Consider the following 15,449-nt stretch of genomic DNA (forward strand, 5'->3'; position numbering starts at 1 on the left):
GAATCAGGATGGCATGAGCATAAGCAGTTTGAGACAGATACGAGGATGAGCGATAAACCTTAGCTGTCATAAACCACTGTAATTCTGTAGTCATTTGGTGACTGTCACACAACATAGCAGCCGACTGATACTCCACAGTTTATTTATACATATACTATACATTTTAAGTCATTTTTCAGAGACCAGAATCCTTTTGCATAGATAAGATTCAGTATGCTTGTTAATCGATGTTTCCTCTTGTCTTACTTAAACTAGGTATTATACTAATGTGAATGCTATGTTATGAAATTCCCATAAAGAAAAAACAAAACAAAAAAAAGTATCAGGTTTTGCACCTAGATCTCCTTTTAGTGTTCATTCTCCCCCCCCCCCCCCAGTGCCATACACTTTCTGAATACAAGACTCACGTGAATCACTTGGTGACTATGGCTGAAGTTCATTTCCTGACATGTGGCCACAGAGGACACGCTGGGTTGACAACTGTGGTCCTGGAATGAACCTCCAGACCGACTGGCCTCTGAATGTGTCTGGGCTCCCTTCCTTCTTCAGGGTCCCCTAGGAAGGACAATAGCAAACGTGGGGCTGTGATCTTACCAGCCTTAATGACTTACCACATTTTACAGGACTCAGTTTCCACATCTGTAAGATGGGAATGCTAAGGCTTACCACCCAACATTGTGTAAAAATGACCCCCTCGCTAAGCAAAGTGTTGAACAATGGCACACACTGAAGTGTGCACTTTCTTCCTTCTGAAGTAGTTTTCCACCTTGAAAATGCATGCCGCTCCTTCTACACTCAGCCTGATGCCAACCTTGTCCTTCACCTTCCTCTGTCGTGGACCAGGCATTCCTTTCCTTCTAGAATTCCCACCATAGGAAGTCTCTCTTTCTCTGGTTATTCTTAGCCAACATCTTCAAGAGAAAGAATTCTGGACTCAGACATCCCAGGTTCAAGCCCTAGCTCTATCAGTGTCTCTCAATCGCTCTCTGACTCAGTTTCCCCATCTTGAAAGAGGGGCGTCCATAACCCTTCCTCATGGATGTATCCAGCAGAGTTCTTGGTAGGAGACATACAAATAACCTTTGTCCAATGAACAAAAGGTTGCCTATTCCATTGTGGTAAGAAACACTTCTCCTCCCCATCTTCTGGTATATTTTATTTAATAGGCGTGTTGCCCAACTACTGCATAATAGCCATAGATTACATCTCAGAGCAATTTCTGGAGGAACAGGCAGAATTTAAATACTCTGAAGAGATTTTCTCTAGTTGTGCTTGTAATAGTAGAAAGTATTAATTTTTAATGAGTTTCTGTTAAGAATGGCAATATACAATACTATTATTTCTTAACCTCTGCTCTGGGTTATTTACAAAGTCGATTGATCAGGCTCCCCTCTCCAGTCCAGAGCCAGAATTAATATAAAGCAACCCTCACTGCTGCTTCTGTTCTCCCCCACACACATTCCTGCTGTCTGAAAGGACCCGAAGCAAAAGTTCCTGATATATTTGGAAGGGAACAGAAGTTAGTACGGAACAGCATTTGACCTCTGTCTTGTATTATTGTGAATCTTGGGCTCCCCTGCATGAACTTCCGAGAGTGACATATCTCCCTGTGGGATCAGTGACAGGGGGACAGCTGGCTGGCCTCAGAATGAGCTTGGCCCCATAAGGACTGCAGGCCTGTCCTGTTAGAAAAGCAAGGATGAGAGGCTTCTCCCCAGCTGGTGCCTTTGGAGGGATTTTCTCATCAAGGGTGGTTATAGAGTCAGGGTCGAGAAGTCACAGATCTATGGGGATTTGGTTATAATAGGAGTATGTTCTATTAGTCTTGAGAATTCAGAAATTCATGAATATTGAATAAATGCATGTGGCCACCATAGGAAAATATTGATTCAACTTCTGCACCCAAGTGTCAGACTATTAAGAGTTAATAAAGTGAACCAAATTGATTGGTAACATTGATCTCTAACTCGGGCAGCAGAATCAGACCTTGGGTGGGTAAAGAAATCAAGACCAGTAGACACACCCCATGTCCTGGCAAATAGGTCTGAAATCAGAGTCTGTTCTTTGGTTTCATATTAGCAAGAAGATTCTTTAATATTTCTGTATGTGTGTATGCATGTATGCCTGTGTGTATTGGCAGTCACCCACCGACAGGATGCAAGACAGGGTTGAACTTAGTGGGAGACACCACGGTGTTTAGATATATCACACTACACACCGGAGCACCTTGGTCGCTTCCTCTCTCTACTCAGTAGTTACACTACTGAGGAACTCCTTACCATGTCTTCACTGGAATTGGGATAAATTAAGAGAAAGAACTAACATTTCTTTTTTTTTAAATTTTATTTATTTATTTGACAGAGAGACCACAAGTAGGCAGAGAGACAGAGAGGGAAGCAGGCTCCCTGCTGAGCAGAGAGCCTGATGTGGGGCTTGATCCCAAGACCCCGGGATCATGACCTGAGCTGAAGGCAGAGGCTTAACCCACTGAGCCACCCAGGTGCCCCAGAACTAACATTTCTTAAAGGTCTGTTGGGACTTAAGCACTTTCAATGGGTTAACTATTTTTTTTTAAAAGATTTATTTATTTATGGTAGAGAAGTAGAAAGAGAGCAGGGGGAGGGGCAGAGGGAAAGGGAGAGAGAGAGAGAGACTCTCAAGCAGACTCCTGGAGGAGTGCGGCGTTGGCCGTGGGGCTCCATCCCACAACCTTGAGATCGTGACTGAGCCAAAACCAAGAGTTGGGCATTTAACCTATTGAGCCACCCAGGGGCCCCGGGGTTAACTCATTTAAACTTAACTATAATGCTTTATATTAGATATCATTTTTCTGATTTTAAAGGTAAAGAAACAAGAGGTTTCCCTAATCAGAAAACTGAAGATCTAGAATATGATCTAGATCATACTGGGTGGTTCAGTGGGTTAAGTGGCTGCCTTTGGCTCGGGTCATGGACCCAGGGTCCTGGGATGTAGACCCACATCCGGCTCCCTGCTCAGCGGGGAGCCTGCTTCTTCCTCTGCCTCTGCCTGATTCTCTGCCTACTTGTGCTCTCTCTCTTTCTGTCAAATAAATAAATAAAATCTGTTTTAAAAAGTAATTCATTCTTACTGTAAAGCTCTTTATAGAAGTGCACAGTTAAAGGAAAGCAAATCAGTCCTAATTCTACCTCTACATTTTTAGTATTCTGTTTTCTGACTGTTCATTTTGTGCTCAGTTGAGATCATACTCCGTATTCAACTTCCATATGGCTTTTCTCTTTAACATTATCTCAGAGCATTTCAAATATGAAACAAGATTGTTTATAAATAATTTTGTGGTTACATGATATTCTGGATCACGGATGCATAATGGGTATGCACGGGCACATAATGGATATATATGGATACGTATGAATACAAAAACCAACCCTTCTTATCGGACATTTAAATTATTTCCAGAGATAAGCTATTATAAATAAACTGTAAAAAGATCCTATTATGTAGGGGTACCTGGGGTCTCGGTTCAGCGGCAACTTTTGGCTCAGGTCATGATCCTGGAGTCCTGAGATCGAGCTCCATGCAGGGTTCCCTGTTCAGTGGGGAGTCTGCTTCTCACTTTCCCTCTGTTTCTCCTCCTGCTTGTGCTTTCTTTCTCTCTCTCTCAAATAAATAAATAAAATCTTTAAAAAATGTATTATGTGAAAGCATCTGTACATTCTAAGCATACATTTTGTACACTCAGCTTATAAGTGACACTAATTTTCTCATGGGGACATCCTGAGTCACCTATTGACATGCTAGATTTGGGATTCCATGCATCAGCTAACGAATACTTCAAGCTCTTCATTTCTGGCAATATCTTCTTTAATGTAATATATATTTGTTTGTGCACTTAGGTTTTGGTGATTAACATACCTCAGAGAGGATTCCAGACAGAGCCAAACTTAACGTGAACCTCAAAGAATTCATATAAATCACACTCTAAGTCTGACTACCTCGGTCCTCTATAATCCTGAATGGTTCACCATTCTGCCTCATCTCTGCCCGGAAAAAGAAATGCTAGATATTTTCCAGGTTCCAGTGCATTCTCTGTGAGCTTTCATTCGTCTCTATGACACCAAGGGTTTGTCAATCATTGTCATATTTTATGTATTTATCCTTTTTATTTTATAAAAGTTAGTGAAATTATGGAAGGTACAAAATGGAAGTTATTATGTATAGCCAAAGTGACAAATTTTTATCCTCATTTGACCCTTACCACCCTTCAGTCATTTCACAGTTAAGAAACATATGAAATGTTGGAAATTCCTATAAAAGATGGTACCTAAAAAGGGAAGTGAACTTCGGGATATTAGGATGATTTTTAGCAGCTTGATCATTGAAATTTCCCCTTAGAACTGTTTATTAGTGTGTGGCCTGTGGATAGTCTGTGTCAGAATAACCTGGGGTACATTTCAAGAATGTAAATTCCTCTGCTTCTACCCGGAGTAAGGGTAGAAATGGAATTTTAATAAAGTCCTCAGGAGAATCTTAGCCACTATAAAACTGGAAAACAACGGTCTTCAGAACTTACTTTTCCACTGGTCAGCTTTCCCATGTTTGGCATTTGAGTGGGTTTTCAGAAACGTGAAAATTCAAGGAATGTCTATAGTACATAATGCTGTTAAAGGCTACTCCTACACGTATCTAAAATTGCTTGAAAATTGCTGTCCACATCTGCTCTTCCATAATATGTGAAATTCCTAGTTCTTAATACCGGTGATTAATTTCTTCTCATTTGTCCAAGTTGAGATGTGAGATGTGTTGTTTATCATTTCCTGTTTTTAAAGACAGGACAATTAGATGTTTGTGTGTGTGTGTGTTTTAAATTTTCAATGCGTGTTTACCAGTTTCTCCACTTACAGTTGCCTCTTGCTTTTCACTCTTGCCATCCAGGAGATGATAGAGCGTAGGGGCCAAGTGTGAGCCTGGCTTCAGATGCACTGGCTGACACTCACCAAGGGGAGGACCAGGGGCAAGCCAGCCCGAGTTAGCTGTTATTTTCATCTGTACTGTAGGAGCCGGTGTTTATGATAACCACGTGCATTTGCTACCCTGCACACTGTTTATTTGCATGTGCTCTATTCCTTCAATTTTCCAGATCATAGTATGTAGTTTCTGAAGCTATGCAACAGCTCTTCAGGTAGTGATGGTATTACCCCTTTGTCATGTTTATCATAAATGCTTCCATAATATATTGTTTCCCTCTACATCTACCCGTGCTACTGTAGAAATACAGCCTACAAGTTCTGAAGTGTATGTTGTTAATATAGCAATACATTTCTTTGTTATTTCTTTCATTATTTTGCAATATTTGAAACCTTCATCCAAGGATGAAGTCAAATTTGCCTGTATTTTCTTTTTCTTTTCTTTTTTTTAAATTTTATTTATTTATTTGAAGAGAGAGAGAGAGAGATCACAAGTAGACAGAGAGGCAGGCAGAGACTGGGGGGAGGGGAAGCAGGCCCCCCGCTGAGCAGAGAGCCTGATGTGGGGCTCAATCCCAGGACCCTGGGATCATGACCAGAGCTGAAGGCAAAGGCTTTAACCCACTGAGCCACCAGGGTGCCCAGGACCTACCTACCTATCTTTCTTTCTTTCTTTCTTTCTTTCTTTCTTTCTTTCTTTCTTTCTTTTTATTTTATTTTATTTTAAAGATTTTTTTAATTTATTTGACAGAGAGAGAGAGATTACAAGTAGGTAGACAGGCAGAGAGAGAGGAGGAAGCAGGCTCCCCGCCAAGCAGAGAGCCTGATGTGAGACTTGATCCTAGGACCCCAGGATCATGACCTGAGTCAAAGGCAGAGGCTTGACCCACTGAGCCACCCAGGTGCCCTGCCTGTATTTCTTTTTTTTTTTAATTTATGTTTGAATTGTAAAACTTAGCAGCTTAATAAGAGGAATTTATTAATATTGGTTAATTTTAAGTAATATTAAGTAAATTCAGTCTAATTTAGGTGAAATGTATTTCATTACATAGTGTGAGATGACATTCTTGGGGAATAACTAATGCTTCTAATTTATATTAGACTAGATTTTTTTATATTAGACTAGATTTTTGTATATATGTTAGATTACATGTGTTTTATATATAGATTATATTTTAAATAAATGATTTCCCCACTTCCCTGCTTTAATCAACCCTTCACTAACAAAATAATGGTCTGATCCTTTTGGCTGTGGGGATTTTCACAGTAACGTAGATGCTAATCAACAGATTTGGGTTTTTTCCCTCCTGAGTGAAAGTTCTACTGTTTCCCCATTAAGTAAAGTGGGTGATTGGTACATATAAATCTTTCTTATAAATATCATAGTTGTTATTATATGTATATATCCATGTTATTATATGTTATTTTATACTTGTTAATTATGGTAGGGAAAAATTCTTTGGCAGTAAGAGAATATTTTGAAAATGTAGTTAGTGGTTATTCCTCTTTATGTTCATCCATGCTTTGGGGCAAGTTTGAGGAGAGAAAGAATTTATTCAATGCTCAGCTTTTGAATGTCAAAACAGACTTTCTGTCTTCCAAACCAGGACACTTTTGATTGTGAAAGGAAGCACCATTCATTATGCTGGGAAAAGAGGTTAGGTCTGGATTGTCCCCAGACACACTGAGAGACTCATAGTCACTCCAACCACGGATAATAGAGTTAGGATCATGCACGCAAATGTAAGAGGAGGAAAAACGTCCCCAGAGCTGGTGAAAGACAGAACAGCCTGAGGAAATGCAACGCACTTAGGAATTGTTCAGGGTCTCTCAGAAGGGAGTCTGAGGAGATACCCCAACTCCCTCCCGGGGCTAAGTCCCATGAAGACAGAGGGAACCCGTGAGGTCCTAGTTATTCTTCTCATGCAGTGCGAAGCTGACACGGCTTAGGGTGATCTAGGCAGAGGAGGCTCAAGCAGGCTCATAGGACCGTGACCACACACAGTGGCATAGGAGCAGCCGAAGGAGAGAAGCACATGCACGGAGAGCCAGGGAACCTGGCAAACCCTCAGTGGACACCAGGAGGAAGAAGGAGCAGATGTTGGTGTGGACAGACACCTGGAGTGAGCTGGAATCACTAGTTTCCGGAAATGACAAGGGAAGGGTGAATGATAATTGAGGACCATGGAGCAAGGATGTGTGTGACAAGATCACAGTCTATATTTGGAAGATAACTCTGAGTTGTAGAGGGATGTGTAAGGGAGAGAGTCAGATGGCATCTCCCAACATCCAGTTACTAGTGCTGGAAATCCTCCAGCCATCTTTGTTTTCCTCTCTCCCTCAGCTGAGCTTTCTGTACAGCGGATGACCAAGTCCTGTTATCATCTTGAATCTCCTTGCTCTAGCTCAGATCCTCTTTATATCTTTCATACACTTTTGAAACGACATTTTTTTGCTTGCCACTCCTCTCCCCTTTTTCGCTAGTTCTTAATTTTCTGGTAAGCCATGGATTTCTTTGGGAGTCTATTAAAATGTAGAGACCTGCACTGTCCAATATGGCAGCCACATGTGACTATAGAGCATTAGAACAGTGGCTTGTCCAAACTGAGATGTGTTGTAACTGTAAGATACGTACCTGGTTTCAAAGACTCCATATTTTTAAAAAGCATGTAAAATATATTTATTGATTATATGTTAAAACAATGATATTTTGACAGATTGGTTTAGCAAATTAAACTTTTTCTTAAAATTAATTTTACCTGTTCCTTTATTTTTTATGTGACTGCTAGAAAATTAAAATTACATGTGTAGCTCACATTACATTTTCCTGGGCAGTCTCAATATAGACACTTTCTTTAGAAAAAATGCATATAATCACATACACAATTTAAATTCATATTTAATTGTTGGCAACCATAACCTTATTGAGGCTTGGTAGAATCCAGGTAGAAAACCATGGATCCAGTCTAGTCTCCAGAACTCTCTCTGATGGAGCTTTCAAAAAAAGAAATAAAAAGAAATTAAAAAGCCAAAAAAGCCAAAAAAGAAATAAAAATGCCATGGCTATGGTTTAAAATTTTGAATGGATCTCTCATGGCCTACAAACTGAGGTATAAATTTCTGTAATTTTATACACAGGTCTTCTTAATATTACCTAATTTACTTTCCAGTCTGCTTCCCTAACATATCCTGACCGCATACACATCCTATCCTTCAGATTTTCCAAACAATCTGACCTTCTCCCAAACAGGTAGGCATGCAGTGTTTGCCCTTTTCTTAGGCTCTTCCCTCAGCCTAAGTATTCTCTCCTTCCTAGTTTTCCCACCTAAATCCTCATTCAACAAGGACCCATTCAGGTATCGCTTCCTCTGTTAATCCTTTTCTGTCATCAAAGTTTGAGTTCGTTACTTCTGCAGAGTTAGTCTGTCCCATTGCAGTGTACTCACACCACTGTGATGTCAGTTTACTTCCTGTTGCTGTTACATATACACATAAATGAGTGTATTACACAGAGATGTGTGTATCTGTCTTCCATACTGCAACATGAACTCTTTCAATCAGTGTCCTCATATAGTCATTAATAGCAACAAAACCTAACCACATAGTTTGGCTAAACACAAATGAAGAAGAAAAACACCAAGTGAAAGAGGAGGTTGACCAAAACTTGAATATGAATTGGCCTCTTTCCAGTGCTTTGCCTATGGTGGGTGCACCATGAAAGTTTGCAATGAACGTAAAAGAAGAAAATGAATGAAAAAGAGAAAAGATAACACATTAGATTCCTGGATAAGCTAAGAAGGCCCCACACTATGTGAATGAAATTGTGGAAATAGAAAGGGCATCTGTCTCATGATTTAGAGAGAAGAAATAAGAGAAACAAAGGGCAAAGAGCACCTTGAGTCCGCATGATGGAAATGAATGGTGATGGGATTCCTGGAAAGGGCCAGAAGCTGGGAAGAGCAGGACTGACAGAGGGTTGAGGTTGGGCAGACAAATACCTAGGTACTGAGTTCAACTGGGTCTCAAGTGACCGCAGGGTATATTATGAGGAGGTTCGAGCAATTACAAAACATTGGACTCTAGAGTTTGGGTGACACTTTAAAATTATTATCTTAAAAGTTGTACCTGAAGCTATGGGAAAAGATGTGATCAAGGGAAAGTGTGTGTGGACAAAAAGAAGAGAATCGAGGCCAGAGTCCCGAGTGATAACACTTAAGGGTTGGAAGGAAGAAGTGATCTTCATGGAAATCCAGTGGTCAGCAAAGTTCTGCTCCTGTTCCTGCTGTTGTCACCACACCCCGCCCTCCATGGAGCTGGCTGTAGAACTTCTTGCACCACCCTTGTCCCCATCAGCAGGAAGAGGGCATCTGCTCTACCTCAGCCTTCTGAGTCTCACAGGGATGCCTCTCATTGCTGAACAGAATTGTACCTGGAACTCTAACTGCGCTGGAGTCTAGAAACCATAGTTTTACCCTTTCATCCCTTTTGATGCTGAGTGGGAGTATGTAGATGAAGGAAATGGGTACCAAATGCCAATTAACCTTATCCAACATTTTGGGTTGAAGCAGCTACCTTTGATTCTTGGAAGAACAGTTTTAGTAAAGAAGTAAGATCTTTCAGATCTTAGCAGGTTGAACAGATAAGAAATGGACTAAGAAGGAAGAGTGGCAGTAGAAGCAGATTGTCCTTTTGGAATGGTTACATTCTCTTCTTGCAGGTTCTTGGAAACTTCTCATTGGTTAGGAGCCTAGTGTCTGGACTTACGTCCCAGCTCTACTGCTTACTCATTTCAAAATTCTCAGCAAGTGCCCCAATCTTTAATTACCCATTTTCTCATTTGTACAATAAGGTAGTAGGGGTACCCGTAGGATTCTCCGTGAGGGTAAAATAATTTAATCCCTGCTGAGTGTTCACACCAGCACTGGCACACGGCAATATACAGAGGCTCTGCTACTCTTAGTTGGGCTCCATGTCCTTTTGAGAAGGACCCCATGGCCACTGTAACACCAACTTCCTAAGCTCTACGAAGTGTTACTTTAGGCTGTCAAGGCTACTATAATGAAGTTAACAGAATGGGTAACTTAACCAACAGACCTTCATTTTCTCACCGTTCTGGAGGTTGCAAATCCAAGAAGAAAGTGCCAGCGGGGTTGGTTCTCCCAGAATGCCTCTCTCCTTTACTTAAAAATGTCTGTCTTCTCCCTATGTCTTCAAATGGGTTTTCCTCTGTGGGTCTCTGAGTCCTCATCTTCTCTTATAAGGAGGCCAGTAAGACTGGACTAGGGTCTACCCTAATGACTTCGTTTTAGCTTTAAATCTTAAAAGTTCTTAAAATTAAATAGAGGTATATTCTGAGGTACTTGGGGTTGGGACTTCAACATACAAATTTTGGAGAGACACAGTTCATCCCAGAATAGGTACATCGGCTGAAGAAAATATATTTTATCCTTCGGGGAGGAACATTTGGAAGCATGTTGGAGGATTAAATTAGACAAAATTTTTCATCAGAGAAAGAACTCAAAAATTCAGTCAGGAATTGTTTTGCTTGAATTCACAGAGCTGTCAAGTGGCAATGAATTCTGTCAAGTTCTAATGCGGTGTTCCTCTGTATCTGACCCTCCTCTGTTTCTTAGCATCCTTCTTTATGTCATCTAAGTCTGAATGCTTCTTCGCACATCAGAACAATTCCTATAGGTTCTGGTATTTGGATATTGGGTTGAATGGGGCTCTTATTTCATTAGGGTGGAAAGTCAGAGAATTAGGTAGTTTTACAATAGAGATAGAATAAAAGACAAAAACACAAAGGGTTGAGGCTGTTCCAAGAAAACAACGTACTACTGTGTGGTTACATGGAGTCTTTCACCAACTCCTTGTAAAACCTGGTGCTGGAATCCTCTAGCTCAGACCCCATGGCTGCTATTATGTCAGTGTGGGCCACATATGTGTCTGACTGATGTGGTGAGTGTAGACATATGTGGCTTATTAATAAACTCCTTTTGCCTTGCTGATTGCCTAGAAGATGCCAGATTTCCCCAACTACTCTACTTGCTGGACTCTCCATCATCAAGTCTGAAGTAGCCATAAACACAGCATCTCTCTACCCTTTAATGACTGGGCATCCTAAGATGATAATGTATTCACTCTGAGCACGGGGTCTGTTCTAATCAGGGAGTAAATTAAATGGTACATCACTTCTTTCATCATAGTCTCCTGTGAGGAAATAGACTTTGGAGGTTAAGGAAATACACTTGATTTTGATACTAGCTCTGTCTGTTCTTTAATGGCTTTGTAACTTGCTGCAGATTACCTAATCTTCCTACCCCTATTTTCTTACCTATAAATAGGTATTAGTAGTTTAGTAGCTGTGTCTTACCTGAAAGGTTATTGTGAGGATTAAGTAAGAAAATGAAGATAACACAAGTTGTATAGTCTATGATATATAATAGGTACTCAGTAAATACTATTATTAATACTAGTTATATAGAATATATAGTAAGTTATAATCAATATTAGTAAGTCTCAGAGGATGATGAAAATGCACATGGGAAAAATAGATGAGAAATAAACTTTTAGCTTATATTAAGCAACGACTGTGTATTAAGTCTCCAACTTTTTATGTCACATTTAAAATTAGTTTTTAGAGATCTCATCTCTTGTAACTCAATCCTATTATGAATGTGTTTGATATTTCCCATTTTTGCCATTTTTTATTATTGTAAGGCAGTTCCGTGATATAAAAACTATGGAGAATAATACAATGAATAAGCAGGTACCTATAACCAACACGACTTCACATATTACAAAGCACAGTTGAAGCCAACTGTAAGATTTTATACACAATCGCCTAAACCTCTCTCCTTCTCTCTAGACCTTCATTCTAAAATTCTACCATTTTTTAAAATTAACATATAATGTATTATTTGCTTCAGGGGTACAGGTCTACTGAATCATCAGTCTTACACACTTCACAACACTCACCATAGCACATGCCCTCCCCAGTGTCCATCACCCAGCCACCCTATCCCTCCCACCCCTCTCCCCTCCAGGAACCCTCAGTTTGTTTCCTGAGATTAAGAGTCTCTTATGGTTTGTCTCCCTCCCCAGTCCCATCTTGTTTCATTTTTCCCCTCCCTTCCCCTCATGAATTCCACCCTGCATCTCAAATTCCTCATATCAGGGAGATCATATAATAATTGTTTTTCTCTGATTGATTTATTTCCTTTAGCATAATACCCTTTAGTTCCATCCATGTTGCTGCAAAAGCAAGATTTCATGGGCTTTTTGAAGGCTGCATAGTATTCCGTACTCTGTGTCTGTGTGTGTGTGTGTGTATACTTCTTCTTCATCCATTCATCTGTGGCTGGACATCTAGGTTCTTTCCATAGTTTGGCTATTGTGGACATTGCTGTTATAAACATTAGGGTGCAAGTGCACCTTTGAATCACTACATTTGTACCTTAGGGTAAATACCCAGTAGTGTGATTACTGATAGGGCAGCTCTATTTCCAACTTTTTGAGAAACCTCCATACTGTTTTCCAGAGTGGCTGCACCAGCTTGCATTCCCACCAACCATGTAGGAGGGTTCACCTTTCTCCGAATCCTCACCAACATCTGTTGTTTCCTGAGTGATTAATTTTAGCCATTCTGACTGGTGTGAGCTGGTATCTCACTGTGATTTTGATTTGTGTCTCCCTGATGCCAAGTGATGCTGAGCACTTTTTCATGTATCTGTTGGCCATTTGGATGTCCTTTTTGCAGAAATGTCTGTTCATGTCTTCTGCCCATTTCTTGATTGGATTATTTGTTTTTGGGGTATTGATTTGGTAAGTTCTTTATAGATTTTTGGATCCTAGCCCTTTATCTGTTATGTCATCTGCAAAGATCTTCTCCCATTCTGTTGGTTTTCTTTTGGTTTTGTTGACTGTTTCTTTTGCTGTGCAAGAACTTTTGATCTTGATGAAGTCCCAATAGTTCACTTTTGCCCTTGCTCTCCTTACCTTTGGTGATGTTTCTAGGAAAAAGTTGATGCAGATGAGCTGCCTGTTATCTCCTCAAGGATTTTGGTAGATTCCTGCCTCACATTGAGCTCTTTCATCCATTTTGATTCTATTTTTGTGTGTGATATAAGGAAGTGGTCCAGATTCCTTTTTCTGCATGTGGCTGTCCACTTTTCCCAACACCATTCCTTGAAGAAGCTGTCTTTTTTCCACTGGACATTCTTTCCTGCTTTGTCAAAGATTAGTTGACCATAGACTTGAGCGTCCATTTCTGGGCTCTCTATTCTGTTCCATTGATCGATCTGTCTGTTTTTGTGCTAGTACCATACTGTCTTGATGATCACAGCTTTGTAATAGAGCTTGAAGTCTAGAATTGTGATGCCGCCAACTTTGGTTTTCCTTTTCAACATTCGTCTGGCTATTTGGAGTCTTTTCTGGTTCCACAAATTATAGGATTATTTATTACATTTCTTTTAAAAGTTGGTAGTATTTTGATAGGGATTGCATTAAATGTGTAGATTGCTCTAAGTAGCATAGACATTTTCACCACATTTGTTCTTCCAATCCATGAGGATGAAACATTTTTCCATTTCTTTGTGTCTTCCTCAATTTCTTTCATGAGTGCTCTATAGTTTTCTGAGTACAGATTATTTGCCTCTTTGGTTAGATGTATTCCTAGGTATCTTATGGTTTGGGGTGCAATTATAAACAGAATCGGCTCCTTAATTTCTCTTTCTTCTGCCTTGCTGTTGGTGTATAGAAATGCACTGATTTCTGCGCACTGATTTGATATCCTGACACTTTCCTGAATTCCTGTAGAGTTCTAGCAGTTTTTGAGTGGAGTGTTTTTGGTTTTCCACATAAAGTACCATATGATCTGCAAAAATTGAGAGTTTGATTTCTTCTTTGGTGATTTGTATGTGTTTTCTTTCTTTCTTTTCTTTTTTCTTTTTCTTTTTTTTTTTTTTTTTTTTTTTGTCTGATTGCTGAGGCTAGGACTTCTAGTACTATGTTGGATAGCAGTGGTGATAATGGACAGCCCTACAGTGTTCCTGACCTTAGAGGGAAAGGTCTCAGTTTTTCCCCATTGAGAATGACATTCGCTGTGGGTTTTTCATAGATGGCTTTGATGATATTGAAGTATGTATCCTGTGAAGAGTTTTGATTAAGAAAGGATACTGTACTTTGTCAAAGTCTTTTTCAGCATCTATTGAGAGTATAATACAGTTCTTTTTCTTTCTTTTATTAAGGTATTGTTTCACCTTGATTGATTTGTGGATGTTGAACCAACCTTGCAGCCCAAGAATATATCCCACTTGGTCGTGGTGAATAATCCTTTTAATGTACTGTTGAATCCTATTGGCTTCTATTTTGGTGAGAATTTTTGCATCCATGTTCGTCAGGGATATTGGTCTGTAATTCTCCTTTTTGATGGGGTCTTTGTCTGGTTTTGGGATTAAGGTGATGCTGGCCTCATAAAATGAGTTTGGAAGCTTTCCTTCCATTTCATTTTTTGGAACCATTTCAGGAGAATAGGTATTTATTCTTCTTTAAATGTTTGGTAGAATTCCCTTGGGGTGCCATCTGGCCCTGGGCTCTTGTTTGTTGGGAGATTTTTGATGACTGCTTCAGTCTCCTTACTGGATATGGGTCTGTTCGGGTTTTCTGTTTCTTCTGGTTCAGTTTTGGTAGTTTATATAATCTCTAGGAATGCATGCATTTCTTCCAGATTGTCAGATTTGCTGGTGTATAGTTGCTCACAATATGTTCTTATAATTGTTGTTTTTCTTTGGTGTTGGTTGTGATCTATCCTCTTTCATTCATGATTTTGCTAATTTCTCTTTTCTTTTTGATATGTCTGGCCAGGGGTTTATCAATCTTATTAATTCTTTCAAAGAACCAGCTCCTGGTTGTGTTGCTGTGTTCTACTGTTCTTTTGGTTTCTACTTCATTGATTTCTGCTTTGATCTTTATTATTTCTCTTCTCCTGCTGGGTTTAGGCTTTCTTTGCTGTTCTTTCTCCAGCTTTTTTAGGTGTAGGGTTAGGTTGAGTATTTGAGGCCTTTCTTGTTTCTTGAGAAAGGCTTGTATTGCTATATACTTTCCTTACAGGACCACCTTTGCTGTATCCCAAAGATTCTAAACTGTTGTGTTTTCATTTTCATTTCTTTCCATGAATTTTTAAAATTCTTATTTAATTTCCTGGTTGACTCATTCATTTTTCAGTAGGATGCTCTTTAGCCTCCATGTATTTGAATTCTTTCCAACTTTCCTCTTTTGGTTGAGTTCTAGTTTCAAAGTATTGTGGTCTGAAAATATGCAGGGAATAATCCCAATATTTTGGTACTGGTTAAGACCTGATTAGTGATCCAGGACTGATTTACTCTGGAGAATGTTCCAAGTGCAATACAGAATGTATATTCTGTTGCTTTGGGATGGCATGTTCTGAATATATCTGTGATGTCCATCTGGTCCAATGTGTCATGTAAAGCCTTTATTTCCTTG

This window comes from Mustela nivalis (assembly GCF_964662115.1).
Source record: "Mustela nivalis genome assembly, chromosome: 16".
In the NCBI taxonomy this organism is placed as follows: Eukaryota; Metazoa; Chordata; class Mammalia; order Carnivora; family Mustelidae; genus Mustela; species Mustela nivalis.